Raw genomic sequence first — 16,599 nt, 5'->3', positions numbered from 1 at the left:
CTCTCTGATGACTTGGAGGGGTGGGATAGGGAAGTGGGGGGTGGTGGTGGGAGGGAGGCTCAAGAAGGAGGGGACATGTGCATACATATAGCTGATTCACTTTGTTGTTCAGCAGGAACTAAAGCAACATTGTAAAGCAATTATACGCCAATAAAAAAATAATAAAAAGAAAAACATGTAAAAAAAACTTCCCGGGTGATGGTAATGCCTAGGATTAAGAACTTCTGCTCTGGCGCTTCATGGAGCCAAGACGCAAGCACTCGCCCTAAAAGTAAACAGTGAATTAATGGTTACAAAAATGAAAAACACTCACACACCTTGTATTTCATTTCTGTCTCCAGAGCAACTCCGTGGGCTGGACATCGTTGCCCCACTGCTCAGAAGAGGATGGGAAGAGTCACAGTGCTGCAAGTTACCAAGGGTCTCTATTTCTTTGTACTTCCCTGAGTCTGAAACTGGATTTCATATTCTACACCCAAACCCTAGCACAGCACCTCACACACTGGTGGTAGTCAACCAGTTTCTCAGCAAAGGGAAAAGGAACAGTCCAGCAGCAGGAAGCGTCTCAGCCATGCAGGGCTCCACCGGCAGCTCACCTGAGAGGCTTCCCAGAACAGGAATAAGTGTTGATTTTCCTGTACCTCAGCTGTCTGTGTGTGTCTGTGCCAAGTTGCTTCAATCGTGCCGACTCTATAAGACCTCATGGACTGCAGCCCTCCAGGCTCCTCTGCCTAAAGGAGTCTCCAGGCAAGAATACAGGAGTGGGTTGCCATGTCCTCCTCCAGGGGATCTTCCTGCAGTGGCAAGCGGGTTCTTTACCGCTAGCGCCACCTGGGAAGCCCAGCAGCTTGTTACTGCTGCTGCCGCTGCTGCTGCTGCTAAGTCACTTCAGTCGTGCCCACCAGGCTCCCCCGTCCCTGGGATTCTCCAGGCAAGAACACTGGAGTGGGTTGCCATTTCCTTCTCCAATGCAGGAAAGTGAAAAGTGAAAGTGAAGTCGCTCAGTCATGTCCAACTCTTCACGACCCCGTGGACTGCAGCCTACCAGGCTCCTCTGTCCATGGGATTTTCCAGGCAAGAGTACTGGAGTGGGGTGCCATGCTTGTTAACACGTGTCAGATCACCACAGTTGCATGTTCAAAATGTGTATTCCTGGGCCCTGGATTTACTGAACCAGGATGTCTCAGGATGACATTTAGGGATATCTAATTTTTCAAATACATATTTCTGTGTGTGTGCATTGGTTAAATACACATAACACTCATCACTGTGACCGTTCTTAAGTGCACGGCTCAGTGGCGTTAAGTATATCCACAATGATGTGTAGCCATCCTCGCCATCCATCTCTCAGGACTGTCCATCTTCCTAAACGGAAATTCTGTACCCATTAAACAATCATTTCCCAAGCCCCTGGCAACCTCCATTCCACTTTCTGTCTCTGTGGGTTTGACCACATTAGACACCTCATCGACTCAATGGACATGAGTTTGACCAAACTCTGGGAGATAGCGAAGGACAGGGAAGCCTGGCGTGTGCAGTCCATGGGGTCACAAAGAGTCAAACATGACTTAGCGACTGAACAACAACAAAAAGTAGAATGACACAGGATTTGCCTTTTTGTGGCTGGTCTATTTCACTTAGGATAATATCTTTAAGGTTCATCCACATTGTATCATATGACAGAACTTACTTTTTAAAAGGCTGAGTAATATTTCGTTTTACATATATGACATATTTTCTTTATGCCTTCACCCCTCAGAGGACATTGGGACTGCTTCTCCTTTTTCTTCTTGGCTATTGTAAATACTCCATAATGAACATGGATGTGTAAATATCTCTTTGAGTTCCCATTTTCAGTTTTGTTGATAAATATACACAGAAGTAGAATTGCTGAGTTACATAGTAATTCTATTTTTAGGTTTTTGAGGAACTTCCCTACTGGTTTCTATAGTGGCTGGACCATTTTAGATTCCCATCAACAATATGCAAGGATCCAATCTCTCTACATCCTGCCAGCACTTGTTATTTCCTTTCTTTTTTTTTTTTTTCTTTTGGTAGTGGCCATCCTAATAGATGTGAGGTGATATCTCATCGTGGTTTATATTTGCATTTCCATGATGGTTAGTAATCTTGAGTATCTTTTCACACACTTGTTGGCTGTCTGCGCATCTTCTTTGGAGAAATGTTTGTTCAAGTCCTTTGCCCATTTTTGAATTGGGTTTGGGGGGGGGGTTGTTGTTGTTGTTGAGTTCTTAATATTCTAAATATTAACCCCTTATCAGATATATGATTTGCAAATATTTTCTCCCAACCTTGTATGTTGCTTTTTTACTCTGCTGAACAGAACTGAACAGACATTTTAACACTTGATGTGTTTGCATTTCGGAGAAGGCAATGGCACCCCACTCCAGTACTCCTGCCTGGAGAATCCCATGGACGGAGGAGCCTGGCAGGCTGCAGTCCATGGGGTCGCTGAGGGTCGGACACGACTGAGCAACTTCACTTTCACTTTTCACTTTCATGCATTGGAGAAGGAAATGGCAACCCACTCCAGTGTTCTTGCCTGGAGAATCGCAGGGACAGGGGAGCCTGGTGGGCTGCCGTCTATGGGGTCGCACAGGGTCGGACACGACTGAAGCGACTTAGCAGCAGCAGTATTTGCATTTGTCTATTTTCACTTTTGTTGCCTGTGCTTTTGGCATCATACCGGGAAATCATTCTGAAATACAATATCATAATGTATGACAGGTTTTCTTCTAGGATATTTATAGCTTTAAGTCTTATATCTAGGTCTTTAATCCATTTTGGGTTACTTTTTGTATATAGCATAATGTCAGGGTCCAATTTCATTTTTGTGCCTGTGGATATCCAGTTTTCTCAGCATCATTTACTGAAGAGACTCTCCTTTTCCCATTGTGGTTTTGAAGATATTTTGACCATATATTATATATGATGGTTTATTTCTGGGCTGTCTGTTCTATTCCACTTGTCTGTGTGTCTATTTTTATGCCAGTACTATATGATTTTGTTTAATATAGCTTTGTAATATATTTTGAAATCAGAAATTATAAGGCCCACAGCTTTATTTTTCTTTCTCAAGAAGGTTTTGAATACAAGGTGCTTTGAGATTCTATATGAATTTTAGGACGGACTTTTCTATTTCTACAATTGGGATTTTGATGAGGATTACATTAAATCTGTGGATTGATTTGGACAGTGTTCAGTTTTAACAATGTTAAGTCTTCCAATCTAAGAACATGGGATATCTTTTTATTTACTTATGTATTTTTAAGTTTGTTTCACAGGGTTTTGTAATTTACAGTGCATGTCTTTTGACTCCTTCAGTTCAGCTCAGTTCAATCACTCAATCCTGTCTGACTCTTTATGAACCCGTGGGCTATACCACGCCAGGCTTCCCTGTCCTTCACCAACTCCCGGAGCTTGCTCAAACTCATGTCCATCGAGTTGGTGATGCCATCCAACCATCTCATGCTCTGTCATCCCCGGCTCCTCCTGCCTTCAATCTTGCCCAGCATCAGGGTCTTTTCCAATGAGTCAGTTCTTTACATCAGGTGGCCAAAGCTTCAGCTTCAGCTTCAGCATCAGTCCTTCAAATGAATATTCAGGACTGATTTCCTTTAGGATGGACTGGTTGGATCTCCTTGCAGTCCGGGGGACTCTCAAGAGTCTTCTCCAACACCACAGTTCAAAGGCATCATTCTTTAGAGCTCAGCCTTCTTTATGTTCCAGCTCTCACTGCCATACATGACTACTGGAAAAACCATAGCTTTGACTAGATGGACTTCTGTTGGCAAAGTAATGTCTCTGCTTTTGAGTATGCTGTCTAGGTTTGTCACAGCTTTTCTTCCAAGGAGCAAGCGTCTTTTAATTTCATGTCTGCAGTCACCATCAGCAGTGATTTGGGAGCCTTAGTTAAATTTTGACTCCTTAGTTAAATTTATTTCCAAGTATTTTAATATTATTGATGCTATTAGTATTTAAGTGGAATTCCTTTTTAAATTTCATTTTCAGATTGTTCATTGTTGGTGTATAGAAATGCAACTGATATTTGTGTGTTAACTTTGTATCCCACAATTCTGTTGGTTTTTTTATTGGAATATAGTTGCTTTACAATGTTGTATTAGTTTGCAGTGCACAGTGAAGTGATTCACTTCACATTCACAGTGAAGTGAATATATGTATACATATATCCCCTCCCTGGTGGAGTCTTTAGAGTTTTCTACATATAAGATAATGTCTGTGAATAGAAGTATTTTATTTCTTCCTTTCCAATTCGAATGCCTTTTATTTCTCTATCTTGCTTAATTGTCTGGCTAAGACATCCAGTATTATTTTAAATAGAAATGGTTAGAATGGGGATGTTTGCCTTGTTTCTGATTTTAGAGGGAAGGCTTTCAGTTTTTCACCATTGGGGTGTGATATTAGCTATGGACTTTTCACATATAGCCTTTATTATGTTCAGGTAATTTCCTTCTAAGGCTGATTTGTTAAGTTCATGAAAAGGTATTGCTACTGCTGCTGCTGCTGCTAAGTCACCTCAGTCGTGTTCAATTCTGTGCAACCCCATAGACAGCAGCCCCCCAGGCTCCCCTGTCTCTGGGATTCTCCAGGCAAGAATACCAGAGCCGCCATTTCCTTCTCCAATGCAGGAAAGTGAAAAGGGAAAGTGAAGTCGCTCAGTTGTGTCCGACTCTTCGCGACCCCATGGACTGTAGCCTATCAGGCTCCTCCGTCCATGGGATTCTCCTGGCAAGAATACTGGAGTGGGTTGCCATTTCCTTCTCCCGAAAAGGTATTGGATTTCATCAAGTACTTTTCCTGCATCAGTTGAGGTAATCTTCTGAGTTTTTCCTTCATTCTGTTAATATAATGTATTGGATTGACTGATTTTTGTATGTTTAACTATCCTTGCATTCCAGAGATAAATCTCACTTAGACATGGTGTATAATCCTTTCAATGTGTTATTTAATTCAGTTTGCTGGTATGTTGCTGAGAATTCTTACCTCAACATTTATCAGAGGTATCAGTCTGTAATTTTTTTTTCTTTTAGTATCTTTGTTCAATTTTGGCATCTGGGTAATGCTAAAATCATAAGTTGAATTTGGAAGGGCTCCCTTCTCTTTCTTTTGGAGAAGAATTTGAAAACTAATGTTAATTCTTCTTTAAATATTCTGTAGCATTCTCCAGCCATTTAGTCCTGAGCTTTTCTTTGTTGGGAGGTTTATGATTGCTAATTCAATTCTCATACTAATTATCAGTCTGTTTAGGTTTTTTATTTCTTCATGATTTAGTCTTGCTGGGTTGTATGTTTCCAGAAGTTGATCTCTTAGGTTATCCAGTTTGTTAGCATATAATTGTTGCAAGTAGTCTCTTATAATCCATTTTATATCTGTGATACCAGTTATAGTGTCTCCTTTTTCATTTCTGATTCTTGTTTTTTGAGTTTTCTCTTTTTTCTCTTAGTCTAACTGAAGGTTTGACAATTTAATGGGCTAAAAAAACCCAACTCTTACTTTTGTCATTTTTTTTCTTTTGTTTTTCTATTTTATTTATTTTTGCTCTAGGCTTTATTAGTCATTCCTTCTGGTAATTTTGGGTTTTGCTTTTTCTTATTATTCTAGTTTCTTGAGGTATAAATTTAGGTTTTTGATTTGAGATTTTTCTACCCACGCCAGTATTCTTGGGCTTCCCTTATGGCTCAGCTGGCAAAGAATCTGCCTGCAATGCAGGAGACCTGGGTTCGATCCCTGGGTTAGGAAGATCCCCCTGGAGAAGGGAACGGCTACCCACTCCAGTATTCTGGCTTGGAGAATTCCATGGACTGTATAGTCCATGGGGCTGCAAAGAGTCAGACATGGCTGAGCGACTTTCACTTTCACTTCATTTTTAACATACAGGCATTTCCCTCTTAGTTGTATTTGCTGCATCCCATAGATTTTGCAACGCTGTGCTTTTGTTTTAATTTGTCTCAATGTATTTCCTAATTTCTCTTGTGATTTACTCTTTGACCCATTGGTTCAGAGCTAACTTCCTAGTTTTATGGGGGAAATTTTCTATCTGAGTGAGATCAGGAACAAGGCAGGGCAGAGCTCTGCTTACGCGTGGCATGGACTTGGAAGACTCAGGCATTGAGATACCCACAATCTGGGGAAGGGTCATTAGAACCAGCCATGGAGACCATGTGGCTTGTTGAGTATCTTGACATTATGTGTGCATTTCTGGCTCTGTCCAGACGAATCTTTGGTTTGTGGTACAGTGGCTATTCCCAGAGCCCAACACAGCTGTGTTGGTACCTAATCTTGTTCCCACACTCAGAGAGAATCAACCATAGGCATAGAGACGGTCTGGAGACAGGCACTCAAACAAGTCACAGTCTTCAGTCTTCACCTTTCTCCTCTCCTCTCTCCTTTCATTCAAACAGGATGAGAGAAAGAGTGAATAATACACCACGTGCTTTATATGCATTACCTCATTGATATCTCACTAAGTATTACTATCCTCATTTTATAGCTGAGAGAACTGAAGCTCACAAAGGTTTAGTAATTTGCTCAATCAATGCTGAATAAGTAGACAGTAAGAGGAAGAGACTGGATCTCAAAATATGTTCTTTTTGGGTCTAACACCCAGACTCTTCTTTCTCTTATTTATTAAACAGATACCTAGTATGTGTTTCCCTGTACTAGGCACTCAGAAAGCTACAAAGAAAAACAAAATATGATTTCTGGAACCCAAGAAAACCACTGCCAGGAAAATAGATACCAAACCTGTAAATACGAGAGGCTTTTTTTTAAAAGTGCGGTGATGGGTAAATACTATGGGAGCACAGAGAAGCAGGGATTATAGGGTGTAAATAGAGAGACATCTCACATTAGGGCAGGATTTTACCAGGAAAAAATGAGGAGGAAGAATTTTTTTTTAATTTAATAAAATGCCAGACAGTAAACATTTTAGGCTCTGCAAGCCAGACAATCTCTGCTGTAGCTACTCAACTCTGCTATGGTAGCACAAAAGCAGACAAAGTCCAAATGAAAATGAACGAACGTGGTTGTATTCCAGAAACCTAATTTACAAAAACAAGAAGGCAGCTGGATTTTGCCTGGGTCAGAGTTTGAAGATCCCTACAAAATCAATGATTAAAGCAGGGAAGGGATCAAATCTTTGTTCTAGAAAGAACACTCTGGGCAAGGTAAAAGAAAGAATTCATGTTCTCATCATCTTTTTCCTTGGAGTAGTTCAGGAAAATTTGCACCGTGGTTGACCTAAAGGAGGCATCTCTGGTAGCTCAGCTGGTAAAGAATCTGCCTGCAATGCAGCAGACCCCAGTTCGATTCCTGGGCCAGAAAGGTCTCCTGGAGAAGGGATAGGCTACCGACTCCAGTATTCTTGGGCTTCCCTGGTGGCTCAGGCAGTAAAGAATCTGCCTGCAATGTGGGCGACCTGGGTTCAATCCCTGGGTTGGGAGGATTCCCTGGAGGAGGACATGACAACCCACTCCAGTATTCTTGCCTGGAGAATCCTCATGGGCAGAGGAGCCTGGCAGGCTATCGTCCATGGAGTCGCAATTGCAAAGAGTCTGACATGACTGAGTGACTAAGCACAGCACAGACCTAAGGGCCTGGGATTTTGTGAGATGAGGAAGGTAGTATTCAGGGTGTTTTCACACAGTTCTCTCACTCCCTTCTCACTTGCCCTCCTGGTCCCATTTCCTCCTATATATTTTAACCTGTTCCCTTTTTGAAGGGGTGTAGAATTGCTAGATTTAGCAAATAAAAATACAGGAGACCTAGTTAAATTTGAATTTCAGATAAACAAAAGATAATTTTTAGTGTAAGTATGTCTCATGCAATATTTGGGACACAATTTTACTAAAAGTGTATTCATTGTTTATCCGAAATTCAGACTTAACTAGGGACCCTGTATTTGTTTTATTCTTCTCACTTTATGTTTTTATTTTTTTTGGCTGTGCTGGGTCTTCATTGCTGCAGGGGGCCCTTCATTGCAGTACACGGGCTTCTCAAGTTATGGCACACCAGGGGCTCCAGAGCACATGGGTTCAGTAGTTGCAGAACAAGGGCTTCTCTTATTGCAGCATACAGGCTTCGATACCCCACCACATGTGGGATCTTAGTTCTCAGTGAAGTGCAAGTTGCTCAGTCGTGTCCGACTCTTTGCAACCCCATGGACTATACAGTCCATGGAATTCTCCAGGCCAGAATACTGGAGTGGGTAGCCTTTCCCTTCTCCAGGGGATCTTCCCAACCCAGGGATCGAACCCAGGTCTCCCACATTGCAGGCAGATTCTTCACCAGCCAAGCCACAAGGGCTCAAGAATACTGGAATGGGTAGCCTATCCCTTCTCCAGGAGATCTTCCTGACTCAGGAATCGAACCGGGGTCTCCTGCATTGCAGGTGGATTCTTTACCAACTAAGCTATCGGGGAAGCCCCTAGTTCCCAGACCAGGGATCAAACCCATGTCCCATGCATTAAAAGGCAGATTCTTATCTACTGGATCACCAGGGAAGTCCCGGGGCCCTGTATTTTATTTGGCAATGCTACTGGTAATGCTCCTTCAGTCAGAGTTCCTCAAAATTTTAAAGAAATGTAAGAGGACAGGCTCAGCATACCGTGATGTCTAGATTGGGTTGTGACTGATGGGGACACGTGAATAGCAGGTAGCTGTGGGTAGGACAGTAGAGTAAAGCCTAGTAAAGTGAGTATTAAGGTAGATTCCAGAAAAGTCCAAAGGTTGAAGGAAGTGGGTGGGGGGCAGTGCTGATGAGAGGTTTCTGAGAAGCCTGTGAAACACAGCCTGGGCTCGTAAGCGGAGTAAGTGTAAGAGTAGTGCATTTTATAATTCCTTCCGTGTGAACAGAGCTTTACAACTTCACAGCAGTTATCTCCATTGACTCTTGCAGGAACCTTTCAGAGAGAGGGCATGACTCATTGATCTCAATGAAAAATGAGGAAACAAAAGACTCAATATAGGTCAGGCAAGTTCCCTTGGATAACCTTGGTGAATGGTCCTGCTGAGACTCAAACAAGGCCTTTGACTATACTTCACTTCCTCTGCTTTCTGAATGTTTGTTCTACGGTCAAAGGAGTTAATCAGAGTGGTAAGAAGCAGCAACACCAGCATCAGCAGCTAACATTTATTGACCACTTACCTGGTGCCAGTTCTAGGTGCCTTGTATATTTACTCACTTCTCACAGTATCCTGATGAGGTAGGTATTATTACCATCATCAATGTATAACTGGCACAGAGAGATAGAGCAAATCATTCAAGACGATACAGAATGAGAATTCAGGTCCAGTTATTCTAGTTCAAGAGCCCAAGTAGCTGATGGGTTGCCATTTCCTTCTCCAGGGGATCTTCCTGACCCAGGGATCGAACCCAGGTCTCTCACCTTGCAGGCAGACGTTTTAACCTCTGAGCCACCAAGGAAACCAGATGAAGACTCAGTTCTCCTTAACCAAACTTCGGTCAGGCTCCTCTGAGACATCTTCCCCACCAGGTCTCAGCCTTGTCCCTGTCCTGTTCTTACTGAGTCCAGTGCAGCAAGAATCTTGCTAAGTCCGTTATATATGACTTTTGATTGCACTGTGGGGCATGTGGGATTTTAGTTCTCTGGCCAGGGATTGAACCGGTGCCCCTTGCAGTGGAGGCTTAGAATCTTAACCACTGGCCTACCAAGGAATCCCTCCCTGACCTTTATATCTGATCAAATTCCTCCTCCCCCTCCTCCCCCACAGTTATCGCATCACTGTGGTCTGTCTTCAGCAAGAATCTTATTAAGTCAGTTTAGCAAGAATCCCCCTACCCGTAATGTCTTCCCTTACTACCTCTCCATTTACTACTGACCTCCTCAGACTACTTGTCAGCTGTAAATCCCCAGCTTTGTTTTCTGTGTTCAGAATTTTTGTTGTTCAGTTGTAAAGTCATGTCCGACTCTTTTGTGACCAGATGGACTGTAGCTTCCTCTGTCCATGGGATTTCCCAAGCAAGAATACTGGAGTGGGTTGCCATTTTCTTCTCCAGGAGATCTTCCTGACCCAGGGATCAAAGTCACGTCTCCTGCATTGGCAGGTGGATTCTTTACCACCAAGCCACCAGGAAGCCCAAGAGATAATTCTTATCTGAACTGCATGGCGGGACAGACACCTAATAACAAGAATATCTGCTTTTCTTCAGTTCAGTTCAGTCACTCAGTCGTGTCCAACTCTTTGCCACCCCATGAATCGCAGCACACCAGGCCTCCCTGTCCATCACCAGCTCCCGGAGTTCACTCAGACTCACATCCATCAAGTCAATGATGCCATCCAGCCATCTCATCTTCTGTTGTCCCCTTCTCCTCCTGCCCCCAATCCCTCCCAGCATCAGAGTCTTTTCCAATGAGTCAACTCTTTGCATGAGGTGGCCAAAGTACTGGAGTTTCAGCTTTAGCATCATTCCTTCCAAAGAAATCCCAGAGCTGATCTCCTTCAGAATGGACTGGTTGGATCTCCTTGCAGTCCAAGGGACTCTCAAGAGTCTTCTCCACCACCACAGTTCAAAAGCATCAATTCTTCGGCACTCAGCCTTCTTCACAGTCCAACTCTCATATCCATACATGACCACAGGAAAAACCATAGCCTTGACTAGATGGAACTTTGTTGGCAAAGTAATGTCTCTGCTTTTGAATATGCTATCTAGGTTGGTCATAACTTTCCTTCCAAGGAGTAAGTGTCTTTTAATTTCATGGCTGCAGTCACCATCTGCAGTGATTGTGGAGCCCAAAAAATAAAGTCTGACACTGTTTCCACTGTTTCCCCATCTATTTCCCATGAAGTGATGGGACCGGATGCCATGATCTTCATTTTCTGAATGTTGAGCTTTAAGCCAACTTTTTCACTCTCCACTTTCACTTTCATCAATAGGCTTTTTAGTCTGCTTTTCTTATCATTCCATAAATCACCACCTCTTTTTGAAGTCCCATTCCCTGGCCATAATTACCTAACTTGTCCTTGGATCTCATTGTCTTCGTGGCGCTCCTGTACAAACATAACTAGCTGTGTTTTTCTCCTGTTAATTATCTTATGTCAATTTCATTAACAGACCAGCCACAAGAACCTAGAAGGGTAGAGGAAAATATTTCCTTTCCTGCACAAGTAATCCATTGATCTTGTGCAATATGCAAACACTCTATTGGAAACAGATATACAATAACAGATAAGACAAGGGAGTCCCTTGTCTCCAAGGAGCTGTGGTTTGACGAGGAACTGAATAATCTGAAATTGGGATAGGTCCAGAAAGTCCGGAAAGCAAGATTCCTGTAGTCTTAGACTATAATCTGTAGAAGAGCAGCAAGAATAAAGTCTTTGGTGCATCTTTACAACCCAGGGACCAACGCAATGATCCACTCAGTTTGTTGAGTCTAGTGTATTCAGAGCTCTGCAACATCCAATGACAAAGGTTGAGTTCATACAGTGTGTTAAAGTGAATGTTAATTACAACAAGAATGCAAGTAACTGAAGAAACATGTTCTTTTTTTTTCTTTTAAGCAGAAGTGAGTTCTTTCAAATGTTACTGTTAATTTTTGCAATTGTGTCTTGAAAGCACTTTCCTGTCAACTTTTTCCATGATTGTGTCAACTCTGGGGAAAAGAGCAACACAGCAGTCTGGTTTTCAAAATTTGTATCAAGTCAAACAACACTTTTCATCCCCACAAAGAAGAGAGGCTCCTCCCTTGCTTAAAGTAGAGTAGGTGATGGGCCAGGTGCTACTTCCTCACCCAGGATCTAATTTTAATTTTTGCTCCAAAATAGTGTATTTAAACAAAATTTTTCATAGAGTGTGTATTTCACAGGATGTGAGAACCCACACCAGCTTCACTGGTCTGGGTGGGGTTGAACTTTCTACCCACAATTCAATTGAACCCACCTGTGCAGTAACTGAATCATCCCACAAGGCAAAACAGGCATGAATGTGTTTGGCTGCGTAGGCAATAGCAATTAAGGACTGGGTCCTGAAGATTTGTTTTCAGAAGGAAAACACTTGTTTGTGATTCCCTTCCTACCATGATTCTTCCACCCTCTACCTCGCCCCAGCGCAGGTGGGATTCCTGTGTTTTACTTTCCCAAAGCCCCCTTTTGCAATGCATTTGTGATCTTCTGTGATTTTCTGTCTTCTTGCAGTGCGACTTCGGCTAACAGAGGGCTGGTTTACTTGGATCTCATTTACTACAGGATCCTGGATGCCTGGCAGAGTAAGTGCTCAACAAATATGTGTGTTGATGACCAATCTACTGGGGCTTCCCGGGTGGCTCCACGATCAAGAATCTGCCTGCCAATTCAGGAGATGCAGATTCAATCCCTGGGTCAGGGAAGATCCCCTGGAGGAGGTAATGGCAACCCACTCCAGTTTTCTTGCCTGAAAAGTCCCACGGACAGAGGAGTCTGGCAGGCTACAGTCCATTGGGCTGCAAAAAAGTTAGACACAACTGAGTGACTGAGCACAGATGCATGACCAATTGACTGTCCACTTTCTAGCTGTTAACATATTCGGAAATCAAGAGAGCCCGACCTTTATTCAGAGCAACTGAGTCCATCTTGACTCTACCTTTTCTAGTTTTTTGACTCTGGAAAATTCACCCAGGCTTTCTGAACTTCATTTTTTCATCTGCAAAATAAAGATGGTAATAATAACATCCTCCTCTGGGGCATTTCTAAGGAGTTAATATGATGATGGACTTGTAAATACTTAGTAGACATTCCAAGTACATCAGCCGAATTTAGTTAAGTGGTGAGTATATCAGTGTGGATGCTATAAAAGACTGTAGAAAATGAGTGACTTAAAAATTACAGAGACTTCCCTGGTAGCCCAGTGCTTGAGAGTCTGCCTCCCAATGCAGAGGACTTGGGTTTGATCCCTGGTCAGGGAACTAAGATCCCACATGGACTTTAGTGTCTATGAATCCACCCCTGAATTTTGTTTCCTCTTGGCATAGAATTGTACCTAATCACTAATCCTCCAGATTAATCAAATGACACACTAATTTCTATTCGTACCTACCAATTCTGGCTTCCCAGGGATGTCATAAGGACACCCACCCAGGCAGAACTTCCAGGAAACTGACCCCAAAATAAAAGTTACCATCAGAGTGGTTGCCAAGGGTGGGATGGGGAAGGAAATAGGGAGTTTTTGTTTCATGAATGTAGAGTTTCAGTTTTGCAAGATGAAAAATTCTGGAGATTGGTGGAACAAAAATGTGAGTATATTTAGTTTTACTGAATTGTGCACTTAAAAATAGGTGATCAGTGTTCACTTTCACTTTTCACTTTCATGCATTGGAGAAGGAAATGGCAACCCACTCCAGTGTTCTTGCCTGGAGAATCCCAGGGACGGGGGAGCCTGGTGGGCTGCCGTCTCTGGGGTCGCACAGAGTCGGACATGACTGAAGTGACTTAGCAGTAGCAGTGGTGACCCAAGGACAAAAGAGCAGATAAAACCCAGGAGGATCTTGGAATGCAGGAATGGAAAAACCAGACCCTTATCATCCTTCCCTCCCCCATGTTGTTACTATTAATGGATTTCAGGTCCTCCTGAGCAGTATAACCTGTCTCCCCTGCAACCCCATAGGGAGAAGGTATTTGCTTTACTCTTCCCCCTACCAGTATACATGCCTCATCCAATCAGCAAATGACCCACAAGACCCCTATCCCACTCCTTGTACCATGGCTATAAAAGTGGACTCTGTTCACTAAGGGTTCACTAAGGACCCCTGTTCAACGTCGGTTCTCCCTTGAGCTGGCCTGCTGCTGTAACAGCGTCTCCCACTCTAATAAACTTTATTTCCCTCTCATTCTGTCTCATGTCGAAATTCTATTCCAACCCAAGCCCGGACCATGACAGTCAGTACGTTTTATGTTATGCATATTTTTTACCACAATGTTTAAAAATGTAATCATTGAAAGTCTCCACCATACATTCAGTAAAAGGGGGAGACCTCCAAGGTATAAAGATACTGCATTTTATGACACATTGTATTTAAAGCTTAGGTGTTATTATCACCTCTGGAATTTTTATAGCTACAGAGAAACATCGATCTGTAGGGTCAAACAGGAATAAAATATCACCCAAATATTTCACATTCCCAGACAAAAATGGAGCTTAGAAAAATTAGTGTCCACACTATAAAACAGTGTGTGAAAGTTATTAGATGCACAAAATACATGGACCCAAATTAGCTATAATGTTGTAGCCACGCGTTCCGGGAAACAAACTCACTCAGAAGAACAATGCAGATAGTGGATGCAGTTTATTACACTGGTGGGCCCAAGGCAGAGGCTCCTCTTAACCAAGGACCCCAACCAGTTTTTGTGAAAACCTTATATACCCTAAGTGTGTGTGCTCAAACCCATCTCCCCAAATTCCTTGAAACTAGTCTGGACACGGTAAAAGAGAGATACGATCAAAGTTAACCCATGATTCATGTGTCACAAGCCTAGATAGTTAAACAGTGGACATTTATCAATAGGCCTGTGGTCATACCCCATAAGCATAATGGGATTTACGACTTTGTTCTGTTACAGAGATAATTAGCATATTCTTTTAGGTAAAGGAGAGTCTAGGTACAGGTCCTGAGGCTCCTACATCCGGGGGATCTGGTTTTCCAATTGGTATGTTGTTTCCATAGATACTGGGCATATAGCTCAAAGTCCACAGTCCAGCCCAAGATGGAATCTGTCTGTTTCCTCCTTCAACAACACTTATGGGATTTCCCCCAGCCTTATTCACATATCACTGACATATAACATTGAGTGAGTGTAAGGTGTGCAAACTGTTGAGTTGATACACTTACCTATCGGGAAAGATTGCCGCTAACACTTCCATCAAGTCACACAATTACAGCTTCTTTTCTGTGCTGAAAACATATAAGATCTACTCTCTTAACAGCTTTGAAGTGTGCCACACAGAATTAATAGTGTTTGGGTTTTGAACAAAAGTTGGTTAACTGGAAACTTCTCTAGCAACAACTACAGACCTGTAGGGTAGAATACACACACCTGGTTTTCCACCGTTATCATTCAACATCTCCATTCAAGTTAGTCTGCTGAATTTGCATGCCTTTTGTCTTCTTGCTTCACAGAGCAAGGTTACCTAGAGCTAACAGAAATAGGAAAAGTTTCAGTGTTTACATTTCCCTTCTTTAGAAATCCAAAGACTTTCATCCATCAGCTTTGCCACTTTTCATATTTACACAATTGTTTCCGTGGCAGCCACACTGTAACGAGAGCAATTTACAGTTAATCCAGGGCTTTCTCGCATTCCTCTCTCAGTTTTGCTTCTTAAAGCATAGGGCATCATTGCCCTGCCTCCTTTACAAAAATGTTCTCTACAGCTTGTCTCCAGCTGTGGTTTTTTTTTTTTTTTGGAGGGCATTTCCTCCTCCTTCTCTGGCTCTATCCTTCCTGTTACCTTTGTCACTTGGTTTTCTCCTCTATTCACTCAGTGAATATTTCCAGAGGGGCTGCAATGTTCTCCCAAGAGGGAGCAAATGGATGTGGAGCCTGCTCCCTTGGGGGTGCCCCTGAGACCAGAGAGACAGGTGTGGATCAAATCAACACAGGAACAAAGGTGGACTTGCAATAGCAGTTCATGATGGGGGCACTGGGCCAAGGGGAGATCAGGGAAGGCAACTGGGTCTGAGATCTGAAGGATGGGTAGGTATCTGTGGACCAGGTGAAAGGGTGAGGCCAGAATCCCAGTGCTCAGTCTCAGGCAGCACCATCTTCACCCATGTCCTTAATTGCATAGTGCTTGCTGGTTTACAACCACAACCACAACCACTCAGACATCACGCTTATGTTCTGTGGAGTGGAGGGCAGGCGCTAATATTAATAGCTCTTTGTGTAACTGAGGACACATACAAGGTTCATTAAAGCCATTGAATGGTGTACCCAGAATGACGTGGTCTGGAAGTAGCACTGGAGTGACCACTGGACTAACCTCAGGTCTCCAACCATAACTCCTGGGAATATCATTTTCTCTTCCGTGGTGACTCAGTCATTCATAACATCTCAACAGAAAGTTCTCAGACCCACTTATCTGGTCCTACCAGAGAATGAAAAGTGCATTTTTTCACATTAACAGCTGGATATTTCTACATGGGCATCCCCCAAAAATGTCACTTAAATAAAACATCAAAAACTGTTGTTGTTGTTGCTCAGTTGCTAAGTCGTGTCTGACTCTGCAATTCCATGGACTACAGCATGCCAGGCTTCCCTGTCCTTCACTGTCTCCTGGAATTTCCTCAAACTCATGTCCATTGAGATGGTGATGCCATCCAACCATCTCATTCTTTGTAATCACCTTCTCCCCCTGCCCTCAATCTTTCCTAGCATCAGGGTCTTTTCTAATGAGTTGGCTCTTCACATCAGGTGGCCAAAGTACTGGAGCTTCAGCTTTAGATACTATTTCCCTTTTTCATAGTTTTCTTAACCTAATATTGGACATTTATCTTTCCCAATGAACTATATGATCATTTTATCTAATTCTAAGAAAGAAAAAAAAACAAACCCTTGTTTTCATTCTAATGG

The 16,599-nt window shown here is 42.7% G+C and overlaps 1 long non-coding RNA gene across 1 annotated transcript; it reads left to right on the top strand.

The window, feature by feature from the left end:
- Window positions 1-339: 339 nt before the first annotated feature.
- Window positions 340-12,272, top strand: LOC133249795 (uncharacterized). Its single transcript, XR_009737104.1, has 3 exons — window positions 340-421; window positions 4,671-4,853; window positions 12,196-12,272. It is a non-coding gene; the product is annotated as an uncharacterized LOC133249795 (long non-coding RNA).
- Window positions 12,273-16,599: the final 4,327 nt, after the last annotated feature.

Source organism: Bos javanicus, chromosome 6 (genome assembly GCF_032452875.1).
Source record: "Bos javanicus breed banteng chromosome 6, ARS-OSU_banteng_1.0, whole genome shotgun sequence".
Classification (NCBI taxonomy): Eukaryota; Metazoa; Chordata; class Mammalia; order Artiodactyla; family Bovidae; genus Bos; species Bos javanicus.
The sequence above is the reverse complement of the archived record's forward strand: the minus strand, read 5'-3'. Positions and strand labels throughout refer to the sequence as shown.